Source organism: Amblyomma maculatum, chromosome 3 (genome assembly GCF_055883805.1).
Source record: "Amblyomma maculatum isolate TAMU_Amacu chromosome 3, ASM5588380v1, whole genome shotgun sequence".
Taxonomy (NCBI): Eukaryota; Metazoa; Arthropoda; class Arachnida; order Ixodida; family Ixodidae; genus Amblyomma; species Amblyomma maculatum.
In genome coordinates, this window is record NC_139346.1 from 99,898,710 (window position 1) to 99,917,081 (window position 18,372).

At 43.5% G+C, this 18,372-nt stretch overlaps 1 long non-coding RNA gene across 1 annotated transcript; it reads right to left on the reverse strand.

The window, feature by feature from the left end:
* Positions 1–232: 232 nt before the first annotated feature.
* Positions 233–2,716, reverse strand: LOC146195419 (uncharacterized). The gene is made up of 3 exons (XR_014705570.1): positions 2,653–2,716; positions 1,679–1,751; positions 233–566 (listed from the first exon to the last, which is right to left on the reverse strand). It is a non-coding gene; the product is annotated as an uncharacterized LOC146195419 (long non-coding RNA).
* Between the last annotated feature and the right edge of the window lie 15,656 nt (positions 2,717–18,372).

Genomic DNA, 18,372 nt, shown 5'->3' on the forward strand with positions numbered 1-18,372 from the left:
TCTTTCACACTCTTTAAAGACAGGCAACCCCTCAAATAGAGCTCACTGTTTGCCCAACCACCTTAAATTATCCTTATTTTTCACTTTCTCAATTTCCAAATCTACAATCTGTTGTAAGAGACGGTAGAATTGAGGCCAACCATGCTAATATTTTCATCGCGACCTCTTGTATATCGTCTATTAATTTACGGATATAAAGACGTACGACTTAAAACGTTCCGGTGAATAGGCCTTGTGTTCATTTCGTATCCACGTTTATTGCATTGATCTTATCGAAAGAGATTCTGGCACCACTGACGGTGAGAGAGCTCTGCAAACAATTGTTGGTTACATAATGGTGCCTTCAATATTTTTGCAAAAGTGGTAAAAGTTGGTGTTCCTCCCACTCCGGACAGTTCCATGAGAGAGTCTCGGCATCTAGCCCAGGCCACCGCCACAGAGCGTGGTAATGCAGGCTGAACCAATGCGCTCTTCTTCAGCACCTTGGGCTCCGGACGCAGCGCGTTCGTGCGGTTCTGCGGCACGCTTTGCTTCCGACGCCGTTTCTGCAGTGCTAAGCACCACCCCTGAAAATGGTGCGAAAAAGCGGACTTCAGAGAAGTGCTTCACCCGACAGCCAGGTTTCTGACCACAAGATCTAAATGGAGCGTGATGCTTGAGTCAAAAATCAATAAGATTCCAATTGCAAATAAAACTTTTTAAGATGCACACGAAGAAAACTTTTATGCTTTATGTTGTATTGTATGCTGATTGCCGGCAAAGAAAACATCGGCGCCGTACCTTTTCAAGTTCTCCTTAGGTTAGAATGAACATGGTGAACTATAGGTGATTTTGTGCATAGCGGGTTGGTTGGTTGGTTCATAGGAAGGGAAAGACGCAGTATCTGTCACACTTGCTCTGTGGACACCTGAACCGCGCCGTAAGGGAAGGGATGAAGGTGGGAGTGAAAGTGGATAGAGAGAAAGGGGAGCCGTAGTGGAGGGCTACGGAGTAATTTCGACCACCTGGGGATCTTTAACGTGCGCTGACATCGCACAGCACACGGACACCACTTCGTTTCGCCTCCATCGAAACGCAGCCGCCGAGGCCGGGATTCGATCCCGGGAACTCCGGCACAGTAGTCGGGCGCCTCTTTTAGCTACGTACCTAAATCGTTAACCTTTTAATATTTAGTGCCGCAGCCCTGGATCAGTTTTCGGCATAACAAGCGAGGCAAATTCCTCCTGTTTCAGAATAGCACCATATTTGTACTCCTGAAGGATTAGAGCCGACGGTTTTGCGGCCTTAACGTTTTTGGTGAGCGATCTCGCACTCCTGTTTAATCGGGTATTTTTAACCGTCAAACTCTTTGTGGGTACAAATGCGAGTTCTGAGTGATGTGCGGTTACTGTACGGCTCGGTTATCTCAAGGTTTGCAAAGGAGTCAACGATAATCCCTATTTTTAATTATATGTTCGTACTCTATCTTCTAGCATGTCCCATTATAGCTGAATACTTTCGCTATTCAACGGGCATTGATCGATTTCGAATGGCTGACTTTTTATATGCACCAGTCGAAGGCAATGAGACACACATCAGTAATGATGAATTTAGTAGGAGGCGATAAATCATTGACAAATTTTTCGTTGTGTCTCGCAAACAAAAAGAATAAAAGTAATTGCTTATTGACTGGTCTTACCTGACATCAAAAAGCCAAAAATGGCCAAACCGAGAAGAACAACTTTGAAGTTCATATCACGAGGCGAATGTACCTGTAAACAGAAGGAGGGCAATAAATTTGTCTAGAGATAAAAGGATCAATAGTGCAGAAATAATTTTACTGACTCTACTCAGTGGCTCCTGCGCCATTCAACACACATCGTATTAAGTGCGAAGTTTTATTTCAATAGGGTAAACAAGATTAAATTAATTTGCGCTTTGCTGCCAATGATGGTCTGTGGGAATAGAAATCTAAGAACTGTATTTACTGCGTGGCGCAAACAGATACAACACACATATAACCACCTCGTTGTAAAGTATCATCGGTATGGTTAGGCATAGAACACATTATGAATCAACTTCATCACGTTTTAATTCAAGCAATATGCCCTGTGGCATTCATTATACCGAAATAGAACAGCGGCACATTTATATCCTGCTTCGTTATATCAAAATAATTCTTGAACTGAATGCTCCACATAAATTAATCGCTTGTATTCCAAACTTAAAACGTCTGTGAAACGTGGAACTTCGAACGCGCCAGGTTTGTGTGGAAGCCACCAGCATTTATCGCAAGTGATAAGGTTAGGTGCCGCTACCAGCGAGTCACCAACATGAGTCAGTGCAAGTAAAAGGAATAGCGGCGGAACGGTGCTTGTTATAGTTGTCTGATTGCTCTAATTTATGGTTAGAGAAAGCGGCCAAGGATCTAATACAGTATTTTATACTAAGCGCTTCTAATTTCATATTAAATGTTCAGATCTTCCTACTCCTCTCTAATATTTGCAGTTGATGTGAACTATTCAAGCATGGCATTTTTTTAAAATAACCTTATTATAAATGAGTATTTTAATTACTAAAATATCAATGTTCACAGATTTACAATAAGGTGTCAGTTTTTGCACTCTCGCCTGTGAATTCTGCTCAAAAATTCGATAACGCTTTCATAATTACCTGCTCTTTTTTCAATGACACTGCGTTGCAAAGGAAGTGTTACCAGCTTTGTCTGCTCAGAGGTTTGACTGTAGCTCAGATGCTACACAATTTATATGATCTGGCTCGAGCTACACGTGCCGAAAAAGGCAACTATTTTTTATCATGCCAGGCTATCTTTTTGTTTTGTTTCGCCATAGAGAGCAGCAGAAAATTAACCCTGCCGTAGGCTGTCTGCTTATACTCAATCAAACGAACCATAGATAGACGCTTCATTACAGACCTTGTCAATCAAAAACTACATTACACACTTATCTCGGCATAGGCAGGAAGATTTACCGCAATAGAAGCAGAACAAAGTTTCACAAGACCTAAAAAGCAGGATACTAACCTGAGAGTATGCCATTTAGTCGCATATCAAAAACTGCATACTTTTGTAAAACCGGGAAAGACGATAAACATACCTGGAGCAGCCAATCATTTGAGATCTTGCACGGATATGGCCAAAGAAAATCAGTCCACAAAGGGCGCGTATCCGAAGTTGTGCACGTTGCTGTAGAAATGCGCTGATAAAATTACCGTTTTATTATGTCACAGTTCATGAGACAGCGATTGAAGCAGCGCAAAGCAGCATGCGTACCAGGTTTAAAAAAGTGAAATGCGTTTCTTCAAGTGCACATTATATGTTTGTTTGGAAAGTCAACTTCGTTTTAAACATCAGTGTCGTCGACCTACGTTGTGAGGATATTATGATATGAGAAATACAAGGCTTGAGAGCTGCATACCTTAAATTTCCTTCTTTCATGTGCAACACCGTCAATAGAAAGCTTTCAGCCTTCTTTCATAATTTATTAAGCCACCTTTATTCGCCCACCGTGAAAAACTAATAGCTAGCAGAGTTCAACAAAATGGAAGATTTCAGTTTACCCGTTCTCCTGGTTTACACTTAGCTAAGGGCCGACGAACGCAGCTTATAAGGGGCAATTTGCGTCTCGCCTGAAACTTTATCACAAAACGCTTGTATTGAACGAATTGTTTTGTTTCTCAAAACATTTTCGAGAACCTCTTGGGAAATGATGCATCACATGTTCTTTCCAATTAGGGAAGGAACCATTTCGGGCTTTGTCGTATAATTTCCTAAACGCCTCGAAATAGTTGTTAATAGGTTGTCATAGCTTTATTTTCCTTTGTCGTATTTGTATCAAAAATGAACCTATTTGAAACCACAGAATATATCAAGATTTGATTAGACTAATTATTATGTGGAAAGCATAAAATATTTAACCTTCTTATATGTTGACGGTTTCCTCCCAGGCAAAAGATCGGTTGCTCACTGAAGACCGCATATTTCATGACGACGAGCAAAGAGATTGTTTCAAATCGAGCCTTGAAGTCGTTATCTTTTTATTTTTTTTTTACTTTTTTTATTCTGCTTTAACGGGCAGATGCAGCTTGTTGGACTCCAATGTTCGGGAATTTCGACAGTTTGCGCCATACCGACTGCATTATGGGGATCGCGTCCTGTTGCCGAAGGACAGAGTACGTGTGCTTGTTTGCACGCTGGCGTCAAGGTCGGTTACCTGCTTCGGTCGCGTGCACGTGTTCCTGGCGACGGCCCGTTTCTTTGCGGTCCGAACGCCGCCTGCCCCCCCCCCCCCCCCTCTCCCCCCCTTTCTTTGGAGTCCGGAATCAGCCGGCGCCCCTTCGGCAGCAGCGGAACCGCCGCCACCCACTGCGATCTGGAGACACTTGTCGCGGACCATGCCTTGTAGAACAGCGGTTACTCACAAGAAGTGGGGCGACAGAACCGAAGAACAGCAGGCCCGTAAATCGACTGTCGATGGAAAAGAGGCCGTTTGGACGCGCAAGTTCTCGGGCTGAGGTCGGATTGACAACGGACGAGCATAGATCACCTTCGTCGGCTCCGAAGAATTTCCAGTCGAAGGAGTGATGTTATATCAATCGACCAGCGGTGTAGTGGGAGGACTGACGAGTCACCTTATCGTGCGAGGGGTTTCGTCAACGGATGTGATTGGTTGATTTGAAACGCAGAAAAATTCCGGCTCGCAATTTGGAAGCCGTAAAATGTAACCTCTGGAAAGTGTTGAAATATCTTGATTCTCATCTCTGTCATCGATATTAATCCTGACTAGTAACTGCGTAAATAAATAGCGTGAATTTTAGTGAACCGGCTGCATCTTATTCTGCACATCGTTGGAAAACCAAGAAACTTCGAAAACCATCAGAAGTACGAACCATCAACATCCTAACTTAGACAATTTTGAATAACCGTGTCTCCACCTTGCACATTGATTGAAGCACATGTCACATCTTGTCTCCACATGGCAATCAGCAAAATACCTTTCATTGTTTGTTTGCTCAGACAATTTTCTCACAAATCTAGTGTGGTAATAATATGCAATGCGAACACACTTTGCCGGTAATCGTTACCTTTTCAAGGAAGGATTTATTTTATGCACTTTATTTCTTTTTCACATTGAGTTATATACGTTGTTCTTGAGCCGCTTAGAAGAGGTGCCAACATTTATTTACAAAGAAATGATTTGGGAAAGAAGGTGCCTATAAAAGCGGTGCCACTGCTTCACTATTTCTTTGTGAAGGGACACGTGGTTATAAAATCCTTCATGAAATAAGGCCGGTAAACTGCTTTCCTGACAGGCTGCGTAGTGCAGTCAAGATTTTTAAAATTAGAGGATTGCATTGTTTTAAAATCTACCCTTTTGCTATTTTTATTGCCCCTCGGAACTCTATAAACTTTAAATAATAGGTTATGGCATCTATATCTCTTAAATTCCATTGAACACACTTTAAAATATTGAAGTAGTACATTTATTGCAATATTTCGGACAGCTTGCATGGTGTTATTTAGTGTGAAAAAGGAAAATGGTGTGAAGTGAGCGAAGATAGTGAAGCTGTGAAGATAAGTTTCAAAAGAGTCGTTTTACTATCCAGTAGTTGTACCATATATTGTTTTCTCGGCTGTTCACATTATCTCAGCCCCGCTGCAGCGGTGTAGTGGTTACGGTACTTTACTTCTGTATGCAAGGACGCGGGGCTGAATTCCGCCGCGGCACTCGCTTTTCTATTATAACGAAAAGCTAAGAGCCTATGAGCGGCGTGATGTCAGTGCACGTCAATGAATCCCAGTAGGTCGATATATCAGGAGGCCTCCACAACAGTGTCTCTCACAGCCTGAGTCGAATTCCAACATCCAATCACATAAACCAAGTAGAACAAAGCTATCTTACACTCCACTAGTGCTTTTGCGGATACCCATGGCCCCCCCATTTCTCTATTGAAACGAACAGCTACGCGATGTCATGAGCAGGGCGATGTCAGTGTACGTCGATGAATCTCAGTAGGTCGATAGATCAGGAGGCCTCCACAATAGCGTCTCCAATAGCCCGAGTCTCGGTCAAACATCAAAAGAGATAAACCAAGTTGAACCAAGTATTCTTGGACTCTTCTAGCGCTTTTTGGGTGGAGTCAAGTAAAATCAAATTTTTGGGTATGCGGGGCTATTCACCTTGAAAAAAAGTCCACACCGCTGAATACTCGTCTTTTTTATTGCTGTGAATTTTTTCCTTTTTCAATAAATTTGCTTTGTGTAAAGCAATCGACGAGATGTTCGGCCACACCTTTTAGCCCTACACCTCATCCAAAGTGAAAGCTTCATTCGCAGCGACCTCTTGCCGTGTGAGCACTTTCTTTGAACTGATTTATTGCGCCTCTGAAGCTTTTTGTTAATATATTGTTATATTACTATTAATCTTTCAACTGAATACTGAGTTTATTCTCCGCATCTGACGCTACATAACCAATTATACGCTTAAAAACACAATGTCAAAGCAGGAGCAGCTTTACGAAGCTTTAAACTCTCTTGTTTGGTAAAGAGGTCTCGCGTATAGAGAATGAAAAAGGTTAGAGTTAAACTAATATACAACAATTATGTACATGCTATTATTAGTGTTAGCTGTATAGCCCGGTGTGATTGGTCGTGTTATGTAGTTTAAAATTGTAAACTAAAAGTGTAAAATTATGTAATGTAAATGTTGCAAGTTTAGTACTGCATGCGAATTCCAAACAAGCCTGTAATATGGTTTCAAAGATGTCAGTTTTATCATAATACTTTACTTCAATTGTCCCTACATTACACGAACTTCAATTTAGTTTTTTGAAAACAAGACGTTAGCGCTGTAAGAGGGGGGTTATTGAGCAATCAGGAGGACTCGATCAGCAGAACTGGGCAGATCAGCGGCGAGCACAGCGACAGCGAACACCGTCAGATCCAACACGCGTAGCGATCACAATGTCACTGACTAGAATGTTCCTCGTGTACTTCTTCCTCTTCACATTTACCCGAGGGACGAAGCGGAGACATCCTGGTGACTTAGGCGTGAGCAAGACGGCTGGGTCGTAATAGGGTTTAAGGCGCTGGACGCGAACAATCTCGCGTCCGCGCCGGCGTAGATGATGAGAAGGCGTGAGGTTCCACCGCATAATTAAACGGAGAGGTGCGCTCCAGAACTCGGTATGGACCATGGTATTTAGCAGGAACTTTTGAAGACAGTCCAGGCGCATTGGAAGGTATCCCCAGCCACACAAGAGTACCAGATGAGAAGTCCGGTGTCGTGTGTTTGTTGTCATGGTTGAATTTATGGCGGTACTGGGTATTAGCCGTGAATGCGCGGGCAATTTGTCGACAGTCTTCCGCATGCTGGGCTGCTTGAGACGCAGGAGTATACTCTGACATGTCTGGCTGATACGGGAGTAGGGTGTCAATTGTAGCAGAGGGGTGACGGCCGTAGAGGAGAAAAAAGGGGAGAATCCAGTAGTAGACAGCGTTGCGGTATTGTAAGCATAAATGACATACGAAAGAACGAGGCCCAATTTGAGGTGTTGGAGGAGACGTACATAGAGAGCATGTCGCCAAGGGTACGATTGAAACGCTCAGTGAGGCCATTAGTCTGGGGAGGATAGGCGGAGGTTGTTCTATGAATATGTTGCACTTGGTGAGCAAGAATTTCACAACGTCACTCAAGAAAACGCGTCCTGTGTCGCTGAGCAGCTCTCCAGGTGCGCCGTGGTTGGTTGGTTCACAGGAAAGAAAAGGCGCAGTATCTGTCACACTTGCTCTGTGGACACCTGAACCGCGCCGCAAGGGAAGGGAGGAAGGGGGAGTGAAAGTGGAAAGAGAGAAAGGGGAGCCGTAGTGGAGGGCTACGGAGTAATGTCGACCACCTGGGAATGTTTAACGTGCGCTGACATCGCACAGCACACGGACGCCACTTCGTTTCGCCTCCATCGAAATGCAGCCGCCGAGGTCGGGTTCGAACCCGGGAACTCCGGCACAGTAGTCGGGCGTCTTACCACTGCGCCACCCCGGCGGCGCTGCGCCGTGGCAAAGAACAAATCGCTACAAAATGAAGGAAGCTACTTCTGACGCTGTGGCAGATGGAAGTGCAGCGGTGTCTGCATACCTCGTCATCATCAATGACTACAATAGCCCAGCAGTTGCCGGCTGCAGGGTAAGAAAGCGACCCGTACAAATCAATGCCGATGCGTCCGAAAGGGCGTGGTGGGTTGGGTAAGGGTAGCAACTCTCCAGCGGAAAGTTGATGAGATGGCTTGCGACGTTGACTGGTGAGGCATGAGCGAACGTACTTGAGTACGAAGGTGTACATGCCCCGCCAGTAGTAACGCAGCCGGAGACGAGTGTATGTCTTGAAGACACCCGCGTGACCGGATTGTGGATTAGCGTGCAAACAGTCACAGATTTGCGAACGTAGCTGCCGGAGAATAACTAGCAACCACTTGCGGCGATCTGCGTAGTAGTTGCGGCGGTAGAGGAGGTTATCACGAATGGCGAAGTGGGAAGAATGGCGGTGGAGAGCACGCGATGGAGAGGCAGCTATAGGATTGGAGATAAAATCTAGGAGAGAATTTATCCAAGGATCTTGCCGCTGCGCTGACGGCATGTCATTGATGTGAAGCGATGGCGGGGAAATGACGGAAGAGGAAAGGCTCGAGACCTCAGCTGTAAGGGGGCGGCGGGAAAGTGAATCGGCGTCGTGAGTCTTGCGGCCGGAGCGATAAACAACGCGGACATCATATTCCTGAAGGCGAAGAGCCCATCTTGCCAGCCTGCCGGACGGGTCTTTCAGTGAGGAAAGCCAGCAAAGCGCATGGTGGTCCGTCACTACGTCAATAGGGTGGCCATAGAGGTAAGGGCGGAATTTAGTAAGAGCACAAATAATCGCTGAGCACTATTTTTCAGTGACAGAGTAATTGGATTCAACCTTCGTGAGTGTTCGGCTAGCATAGGCGACCACATTTTCAGTATAACCCGATTTGCGCTGAGCGAGCACAACGCCGAGACCAATACCACTGGCGTCCGCGTGGACCTCAGTAGGCGCTATGGGATCGAAGTGACGTAGGACAGGCGGTGCCGTGAGGATCCAGCGTAAAGTATTGAAGGCATCGTCGCACGTTGGCGACCATGGCGAAAGGTAGGAACTGTCGGACAGAAGGTCTGTCAAGGGAGCAGCAATTGAAGCAAAATTTCTAATAAAGCGGCGAAAGTAAGAGCACAGCCCGAGAAAGCTACGTAGATCTTTGATGGAAGTCGGTCTGGGAAAGGGTGCTACTGCAAGAAGTTTGGCAGGATCCGGAGATACACCTTCTTGGATACAATGTGGACAAGAAAGGTGAGCTGGTGGGCGGCAAAACGACATGTTTTCAAATTCAGCTGCATTTCAGCGTCAGATAGGCAGGTGAAAACGTGCTTCAGACGGTAGAGGTGTGTGTCAAAGTCAGAAGAAAAGACGACAATGTCGTCGAGGTAGCAGAGGCAAGTCTTCCAGTTTAGGCCACGCAAAATGGTGTCCATCATACGCTCAAATGTTGCCGGGGCATTACAAAGGCCAAACGGCATAACTGTAAATTGGTACAAGCCATCGGGAGTTACAAAGGCAGTTTTGGGGCGATCAGTGGCTTCCAAGAGAACTTGCCAGTAGCTGGAACGTAAATCTAGTGAAGAAAAGAGCTCGGCGCCTTGCAAACAATTGAGAGCGTAATCGATGCGTGGGAGAGGGTAGACGTCCTTTCGCGTAATCTTATTCAGGCGGCGATAATCGACACAGAAGTGTATAGAACCATCTTTATTTTTTACGAGGACAACAGATGACGCCCAAGGGCTGCTTGAGGGCTAATAAAGCCATTCTGAATCATTAGGTCGACTTGGTCTTCAATAGCCTGGCGTTCGGTTGCAGACTCACGATAGGGGCGCTGTCGCAGTGGCGCGTGGGCGCCGGTGTCGATGCGATGAGTGACTGTAGAAGTTTGACCTAAACAACTTTGATGAGAGTCGAAAGGGGAGCGAAATTGATGTAATGGGTTCAAAAGCTGAGTGCGCTGCGCTGGAGGAAGAACGGCGTCGATGAAGCGGAAGATCAAGTCTGTAGAGGAAGGAGCGGGCGCAGGTAAAGGGGGGGGCTGAGCGCAGTCACGGCAGAGTGTGACGCGTCGTCAGGTTCCTCAGAGATCAGAAGAGATGCGATTGGCTGGATACTGCCGAGGCATTCACCATGGCGCAAAGCAGTAGGGGAATTAAATGGGTTAGAGACCCATAATATGTAAAGGCCAGCGGAAATAGCGAGCACAGCGTAGGGCAATGGAAGACACTTGCGGCGCAGGAAAGTATGGGCTGGTGTGAAGAGAGCGGTCTCATCGCTAACCGAGGCACAAGCTGCGCGAACAAGCACAGAAGTGCAGGGAGGAAGGTCAATATAGTTGAATTCACACTATGTTCTGTAATGACGCACCTCCTATCAAGAAGCATTCGAAATGTGTGAAAATATATCTTTTCACGACCACCAATGAGCTGGAGCGAATTTTTTCTTAAAACTGCACTGTCACATTACAAACGTGATCATATCTTCCTGAATCTTAACGCGATTCCTCACACTCGCTGCATTTTATAGCTGTGGAATAAATACATCGCTCAAATCTCCTCCCTTCTTACTCGCATCCATCTGCTAGGATATTTTAGCGGAGAGAGATAAAGCGCGGCACACAAAATTGAAGGCAGCCACATGAGGAAGCCAAATAAGGCTTCCACAATGACTGAGAAGATTGAGTATTGGATGTGTAATTTGTTTACAAAATAGTGGCAGCAATGTAGTTTGCTTACTTGTGGAGGAGTCCACTATTTGAATCAAAGCATATTTACAGTGGTTGCAAGGCACTTTGGAATTAGCCTTGCGGATTGAACCCGCAATCGTCCCACTGGTGGAACATTTAGATGTTAATCAATGCCCATATTTGAGGCACATGTCTGCGACCCGGCAGTGCTATTTCACCACAGACCCCGCCGTAGTGACGCAGTGGTTAAGACACTCGACAGTCAGCTGCGTACAAGGATGGTGGACGAAATGCTGCCGCCGACGCCACTTTTCGATGGAGGCGAAAAGCAAGGCACAAGTGTGCTGTACAATGCCAGTGTAAGGTAAAGAACCACAGGTGGTCGAAATTACCGGCGTCCTCCACTACGGCATTTCTCATAGGCATTTATCATACGCTGAGTTGCTTCTGGATGTTAAACCCCATAAACCAGTATAAACCTACTTCGCCAACACAAAGCTGCTATAGTGGTGAATAGTTACTCCTATAACTTCGACTCCATATACGAATTCTTAATACAGTATCAGAGAAGTATAAAGTCTCTTTGCAACATGCATCTTTTGTGCACGGATAAGCGATATGATACAAGGAAGTTTGCTCAGCCCGCACTTCTTCCAAACAAATTCTACTTTCTTTTAGGAATGCACATACGTGATACTGATAAATACCTTTGCTCACACAGCATGAGGACAGAGCCCCTTTATGTCAAAGTTGACCCGCACCTTCACCAAAAGATGAAATGGCCTTAAGGGCCGTAATTGAATTTTAAAGTGACTCCTCTAGTCTGTTTTGGAATTCTCAAGAACGAGCGATCTCGTTGTTGCATTTGCGATATGGTTCTTTCGCAAACGTGCGAAAGAAGAAACGTGCAATCGAGGATAGCGAAGAAAAAGGCTGTTTCAGCTCCTGAATTTGCACTCGGTTGTCAGAGCGTAAGTCACTAGGAGTCCTGGTTGAAATTAGGCCCTGGATTCAAATATCTTTTGCACAGAATGTTGAACCCCTTGTCTTTCTGCAATCTCTACATGCATGCAAAGTTGCTTTACAGATATTACGGAAACGTGAAGAAAAAGATGTTTCTATATTGAAACGTACTCTTCGAAATTGAACCGGCCGTCTGCGGAATCCTCAAATACCTTTTCCACGCAAACGTTTAAATTGTGGAAGATCTTACATTACGCGGCTTGGCATCAGAGCATCAGTTGTGAAAATTAGGAATGTTGCTTACCATCGTTCTCTTGAGATACTTTAGATCACGTTTAGACACAACGGGGACAGCGAGACCGTCTAGTCAACAGCCCGTCACCACTACAAAGGAAAAAGCGGGTCAGACTATTCCTCCGTATTAAAATTACGAAGATTTATATTTACACTTGCATAACATCTGCCTTTGCCTAGAACAACAAAAACAAGCAAATGTCTCCAAATATAGCGACATTATCATGCCTTGACTATGATCATGCATGGAAAGTAGGCTCTGTCTAACATCCAAGGCTAGTTGCTTGTTCCGGTAGCCAGATAATGCGCAGAGATAACGTCTACGTATATTACCATACAAAAATGCTTGACGTTAACCGCAGTGCATCACGCACAAATTCATTACAAAGTTAGAAATTGGGGGAAGTAATTCTGTTAGTCGTTAATTATTCGCATGAAAGCATTTGAGCGCTTACTGCAATCCTTGACTGCAATATATACGTACCATCAGTGACGAACGAGACCCATTAGCAGCAGGCCCTATGCGTATACGACTTCAGACTATGTAATTTGGTTTGAACAATAGTCCCATGGGCTACATCAAGAAAAATAGGCTCGGGTTGAAATGCTGAGAGATTTTTGATATTCAAAGTTGGGTAGCAATTGCAAGGCGCCATATAGTGGAGTCAAATCTTGGTGTAATCTGATTTCATTACTAGTCAAGCTTCCCCTTGTAGTGTTGCAGGCGTTGAAATTTCACCAAGTGCACAACAGTCCCGAAAGAGCACTTCCTTAAACATCCTAGGAGAGATAGCACAACCCATAGTGAAGGATAAAATGGCCTCATAGGGAAGCCTGAAATTGTTGCGTCTTGCAATTTCATAAAAATGTCATATTTGAGATCAATTTTCGTAATTAATGGCATGAGTCCTATCAAAAGCTCAGCTATTTTTATTAAGACAAATCGTGTCATTGAAGAAAAGTACGCGAATTTGCACCAAATAATTTACTGCTGAAAAGACTGCAATTCTTCCTTTTTTTTCACTCGCAATGTATCTCGCTATGTGCCTTCACCGTTAGAAACGCCAGCATAATTTATCTATGTAAACTGACAGCAGTCGAGAGGGACAGTAATTGTGCGGTCTTCTTCTTGTTTCGATGCTAGCGTTTAGAGTTGCTTGCCACGTGCGGACGGCAGATTTATTTGTGCGACCGCTGTGCTCTTTTGTTGATTGAGTTCACGATTGCTTTCCACGTGCGGAGGGAACATTGCCATGACGAAAATAGAACTAATCTGTGTGTGTGCTCAAGCGAGTTTGCGAATTTAGTAGACATGCAATAGAACACGCTTTATGATGCTCCCACAATATAAAGAAAATTATAGAAAAAATTCAGCGTATGTTCTCTACTTCGGAGTTTGAAGGTTATATGCCTTTTCTCTGATGTTACTTGAAGATGAAAGTTATAGTTTTAAATATTTTTCAAATAATGTCTGGCACAAGACAGTTTAACGAATGTGAGAAACAGCCTTACATTTTGTGCTCGGAAAAAATTTTTAGACTCAGTCCCAAAATCTATGCACAAATATCTGATCTAATTGATGCAAAGAAAACAGGTTTATCTTTTCGAGAATTAGCGGTATATGAGGATCACATTTTATTTTTGTAATGCTTATTCACATTTACTGCACATACAAGGAGCTTGAACGCATGACGTATTGTTAGCTTCTACCTATCCTCGACCAGTTTTATTGCTAACGTGGTAATTCCTGTTATCTGAACTTTCGTTTTAAGATAGATTTTATTGAATATAACGCGTGCATTGATACAGTAGTGTATTCAGGCCAATAAAGCTTTGCACCGTTCAGTAGATAACGCAGTGAAATAATGAGAAAGAGCCGTTTTTATTTCACAACAATGAAGTGAAAGCTCTCTCGAAAATAGCCCGGGATATGACTTGAAATTTCGCACTGGGTAATGGTGAAACCAATGCCTCTACAGAAAAAAAGAAACTAATGTTAGCTATATGTTAAAACAGCAAATGGCTCAGCTAAATCTGAAATTATTCATTTGTACTTATTCGTTGCCTAATAATATTGTGTAAAAGGACATTGATAATGAAAAACATATGCGGCCCGAAGTCATTCAAACAGTAAATCAAAAAATCAAATAGCTTCACATTTAGGCACATTTCAGGACAGCGTTTACATATGCCACCAGCGGTTTCTCTTGCTGTTCTTAATCGCATAATTGCACTTCGTAATTCGCCTATTTACTCGCCTCTTCTTAGTCCCTCTCATATCTTTCCTACCAGCATTCCTAGAGACTCTTCTTGTGCCAGGAGATGTAATAGACCAAACGACATAAATTAAAGCCCTGCTTGACGAAACCCTCCGATCCTGTCTGCGTTGCCTTACGATTTCGCGTCTGAATCAGCATCCTTGCGTCCCGAAAAACGTTATCCACACTATGCCACTTCAAAGGAACAACTATTGTTTAGATGGACTGCCATGTTTTTTGATACGTGGTCTGCTGGCCTGATAGAAGCTTCAGTAAGGTGAACGGCCTGTTATATTACCCGTCCATTACAATAAGCAGGAGGCTGGCAATTTATTTCTCGGCAACAGTATAGGACGATAGGGAGAAAGCAACATTTGACACTGTCCTGCTAACATTAGACTGTGAGCGAAAAGAAAATGCTGATGCTTACTGGGAGCGCAATTTCAGAACATCATGGCGATTAGGTTTGACTTGACTTATTTGTTTCACATTACAAAACAACTCATGGTGTGAGTGATGCCGTAGAGGAAGGCTCAGGAAATTTTGAGCACCTGGGTTTCTTTCACGTCCACTGACATCGCACAGTACTCTGGCGCCATATTTCTGGTCTTCTGCAAAATGCCGCCGCCGAGGAAGTGATGCGATCCCGCATGCACTGACAGATTTGTCGAGCGCAATAACCAACTGCACCGTCTCGGCGGAGGTCATAATAATGTTTAAGCAATCGTAAATGTGTGCCTGAGTTCCTATTCAAAGGCAAATTATTTGGCTTTTTTTAGTATTTTCTTTAAATCAAATGGGTTGAAAATAAAGCCTAAGAGTCTCATCAATTTGTTCTTTACGAGAACCCTTTGAAAACAAGCAAGAATGAATAATATGTTGCAAGGCGTTTTTCTTCTTGCCGCAAATAGAAATTGAAACCTAGATTCCGTGAATTTCAGGTGATCCATCCGTATAAACCTTTTACTCTAGTATACTGTGCCTGCGTCTTGCCAAATAGAAATGGTGGTGGAACGGGACCATTTCAAATGGAATACCACTGAGAGTAACAGGTCTAAAGCGATGTGGCTGCTCAATGCGTCAAATTCACCAAATATTACGTGGAGGATATACTGTTGCCTGGCCGACGCGAAAGATTGTTTTTTGAGAGTGCCTTAAGATGGTGCTTTTGATTGCTCTTGTGATCAAGTTGAATAACATATACATGTCGCATTACTTGTGCATCTCTTTCATCATAAAATTGCTTATTGAAAAGGAGTAGTAGGCTCAAGTACTCGCACTGTCCTTCTCCTGCTGCCTCTCTAAATGATGTGTTTTATTTGAAAATGGCACGTCAATCTTTGTATTTGTTTACTCTAACGCTCAGGTTTAGTTTTCCTTGAAGCAAATTTCAGGGCAAAGAAAACATTTTCTATTTGTGGTCCTAACATACTCACCGGCAATATAAATAAAAGTTATGTGGGGGAATATCTGTAGCAAAACGGTCCGTAGAGCCCCAATCTGTATATTTCCTTTCAAGGGTGACTGCATATATACAGGCGTAGGCCTACCTGATTAGGTTAGCGCAGTCATGAAGGAAAGCGAAGTTTGCTTAACAAGCGTCACTTGTGAACTTTGTCAGGAAAGCGGTAACACTCATCGAGCGATTTGTTGAGCTTTGTAAACAATCAGCAGACATACCACGCCAAAAAGCTTGTTTCCTATATGGTCAAGAAAGGATTTTCTTTCCTGACATGATTTCTACCTTAACTTGATAAGCTAAAGGAGACAACAGTAAAGCAGTTAAAGAGGACGAACAATGTGTCAACGCCACGCGTAGTTAGAAACACGTTAGGTGCATATCGCGCAAACTAAGATGAATGGTGCAAAACAGACCTCGCATTGCCGTCTGTTATTGAACTAGACATATCCGATCAGATAAAATGCAGTCCGGAAGAAGCATTTTCTGCAGTCATTTTCACCGTATGAGATAATACCGAAAATATGGCACTATTGGTAGTTGACCTTTGCGAAAGTGCAGGAAGTCGTTATGTCGGACCGTCTCTTATTCTAAGTTCAGCAGAGTTATTGCCTTTAGATTCTTGAAGGGAAATATCCAACAAGAGTTGGATGGCTTAAATAGCTTTGGTGCAGCCCGACAGTAGTTTTGTTTCCTCATTTATTGAAATACATTCCTTCCTTAGAAAAGGTGCGAATACCTTCGGGTTTAATTGTTTCATGTCTTAAGACCATATTTATTTGGTCTCTAAAGGACTGTAGGCTGCATATGTCATATTTGCGCTTGTCAATAAAATAGGGCTCAATTATTGCTTCAACTCAGCGAGCATTTTGCTAGAAAAAGAGCACACTGCTGTTACGTCACACCCAAATGTTATAGATGTTTTTTGCACATTTTGAGGCTTAAATTGACCATTGCTTCACTGATCCAGAGAAAAACATTGCCGTCTGCTTTACCTAACGGTGCATTATCAGAGTTTGCATTTATTGGCAAGCTGTCTTCTGTTGGGGAATCAGAATCGAAACCTATTTTAAACGTCGTGAGCATTTTGATGTTTTAGTGTGAATATTGCGACCCACGACAAAATCTCCCTGTATACAGAAGGCCGGGAGTAAATCGGCTATAGTCTGCTTGAAAGAAAACAAAAGCATAAACAAAACGGATATAAATTATTAAGCAAAGATAAATGCTTCAAAGTTATGTACCACAAGCTGAAACGCTATAGGAAGCGGTTTTCAGCTCTCGAGGAAAGTTATATCTTCCGACAAGATATCCTTGTTATGTTCTCTTATGAAAGACGTGCTCGGAGGGATAACATTTAGAATACCCTGAAGCTCTACCTCTGAGATGTGACCAGAAATGTAGGCGACTTTTGTCTGTGGTTGCTCTTCTCGATCTTCGTTCGTGCACAAGACATTTTCTTTTAGCCTTATCACTCATCCCTAGTGCAAAAGCTGATATGAAGCCCAGCGAATAAAAAAGCGGAAGCTCCTTATCGCTTAATGTCAATTGAAGCTTTATTCTAGACAGGTAGCCCTCTTGACAGTAATGAACCCAACATGTTCAACCATCTCTTACTGATCTCAGATTATGTTTATCTATTAGCTTAGAATACTCATAAGCATGCAGTTGCGTGCCAACATGTCATCCGAAAGATGTAGATACAAAAGCAAGAAATGACTCCTTTAAGTAAGTCGTATGGATGAGCTTTGGTGAGATTGAAGCCAATTGCTGCACTGTTTATACCGTTCTTGGTTTCCATGCCCGTACAATGCCAACACCTGCCCTTCTGCAGATTAGGCCAGGTGACCTGTTTCCGCGACGCATGAGAACTTTCCAGTCAATATAGACCTGGCCATGTCGCCTGTCGCGTACACCTTGTATGGGGCACAGCGTAGTTTTTTTTTTGCTCACAGTTTACAGAATATGCCATGACAGCGGCGTAGCCTGTGGCAGAACTCAGGCCCTCAGCTCTTTTGCCCTTCAGAACAAATCATCAAGCCTGAATACGTTCCAATAAAAATAAGGCTGCAAATATTTTCAGGATATATGAGAGACCGTATTTTTAAGAAATTAAAGCAGAGGGTAATAAACATGTGGTTTTAAATATACACAATATTTGGCGGCGCCTAACTGCAATGAAGAAGAGATGCTTATCTGAAAAATGCAGGGCACCTCCAAGGGACTGGCGATGCGCTCTGGGTGGCGTTCCTTTAGGTAATAATGTAGAACTACAGTATATTGGGAATCAACTGAGCTTTTCTCCCTTCTTTCTATCTATTCGGTGATGTGTGTTTCTCCAAACATTGAGAGCGGAAATTCCTGGTCCATCTCGTAACAGTGGCGCAATGTGCGGACTTATTCTCCATTCTAAATTCTACCCTGAAGGAGGAAGGTCCACCGCCCGAAACTGTTGTTAGAATAAAATAGATAATCGAGAAAGCTGTGTTATACGTCCGGTTTGAATTTAACTCTCTCTCTCTCTCTATATATATATATATATATATATATATATATATGTGTGTGTGTGTGTGTGTGTGTGTGTGTGTGTGTGTGTGTGTGTGT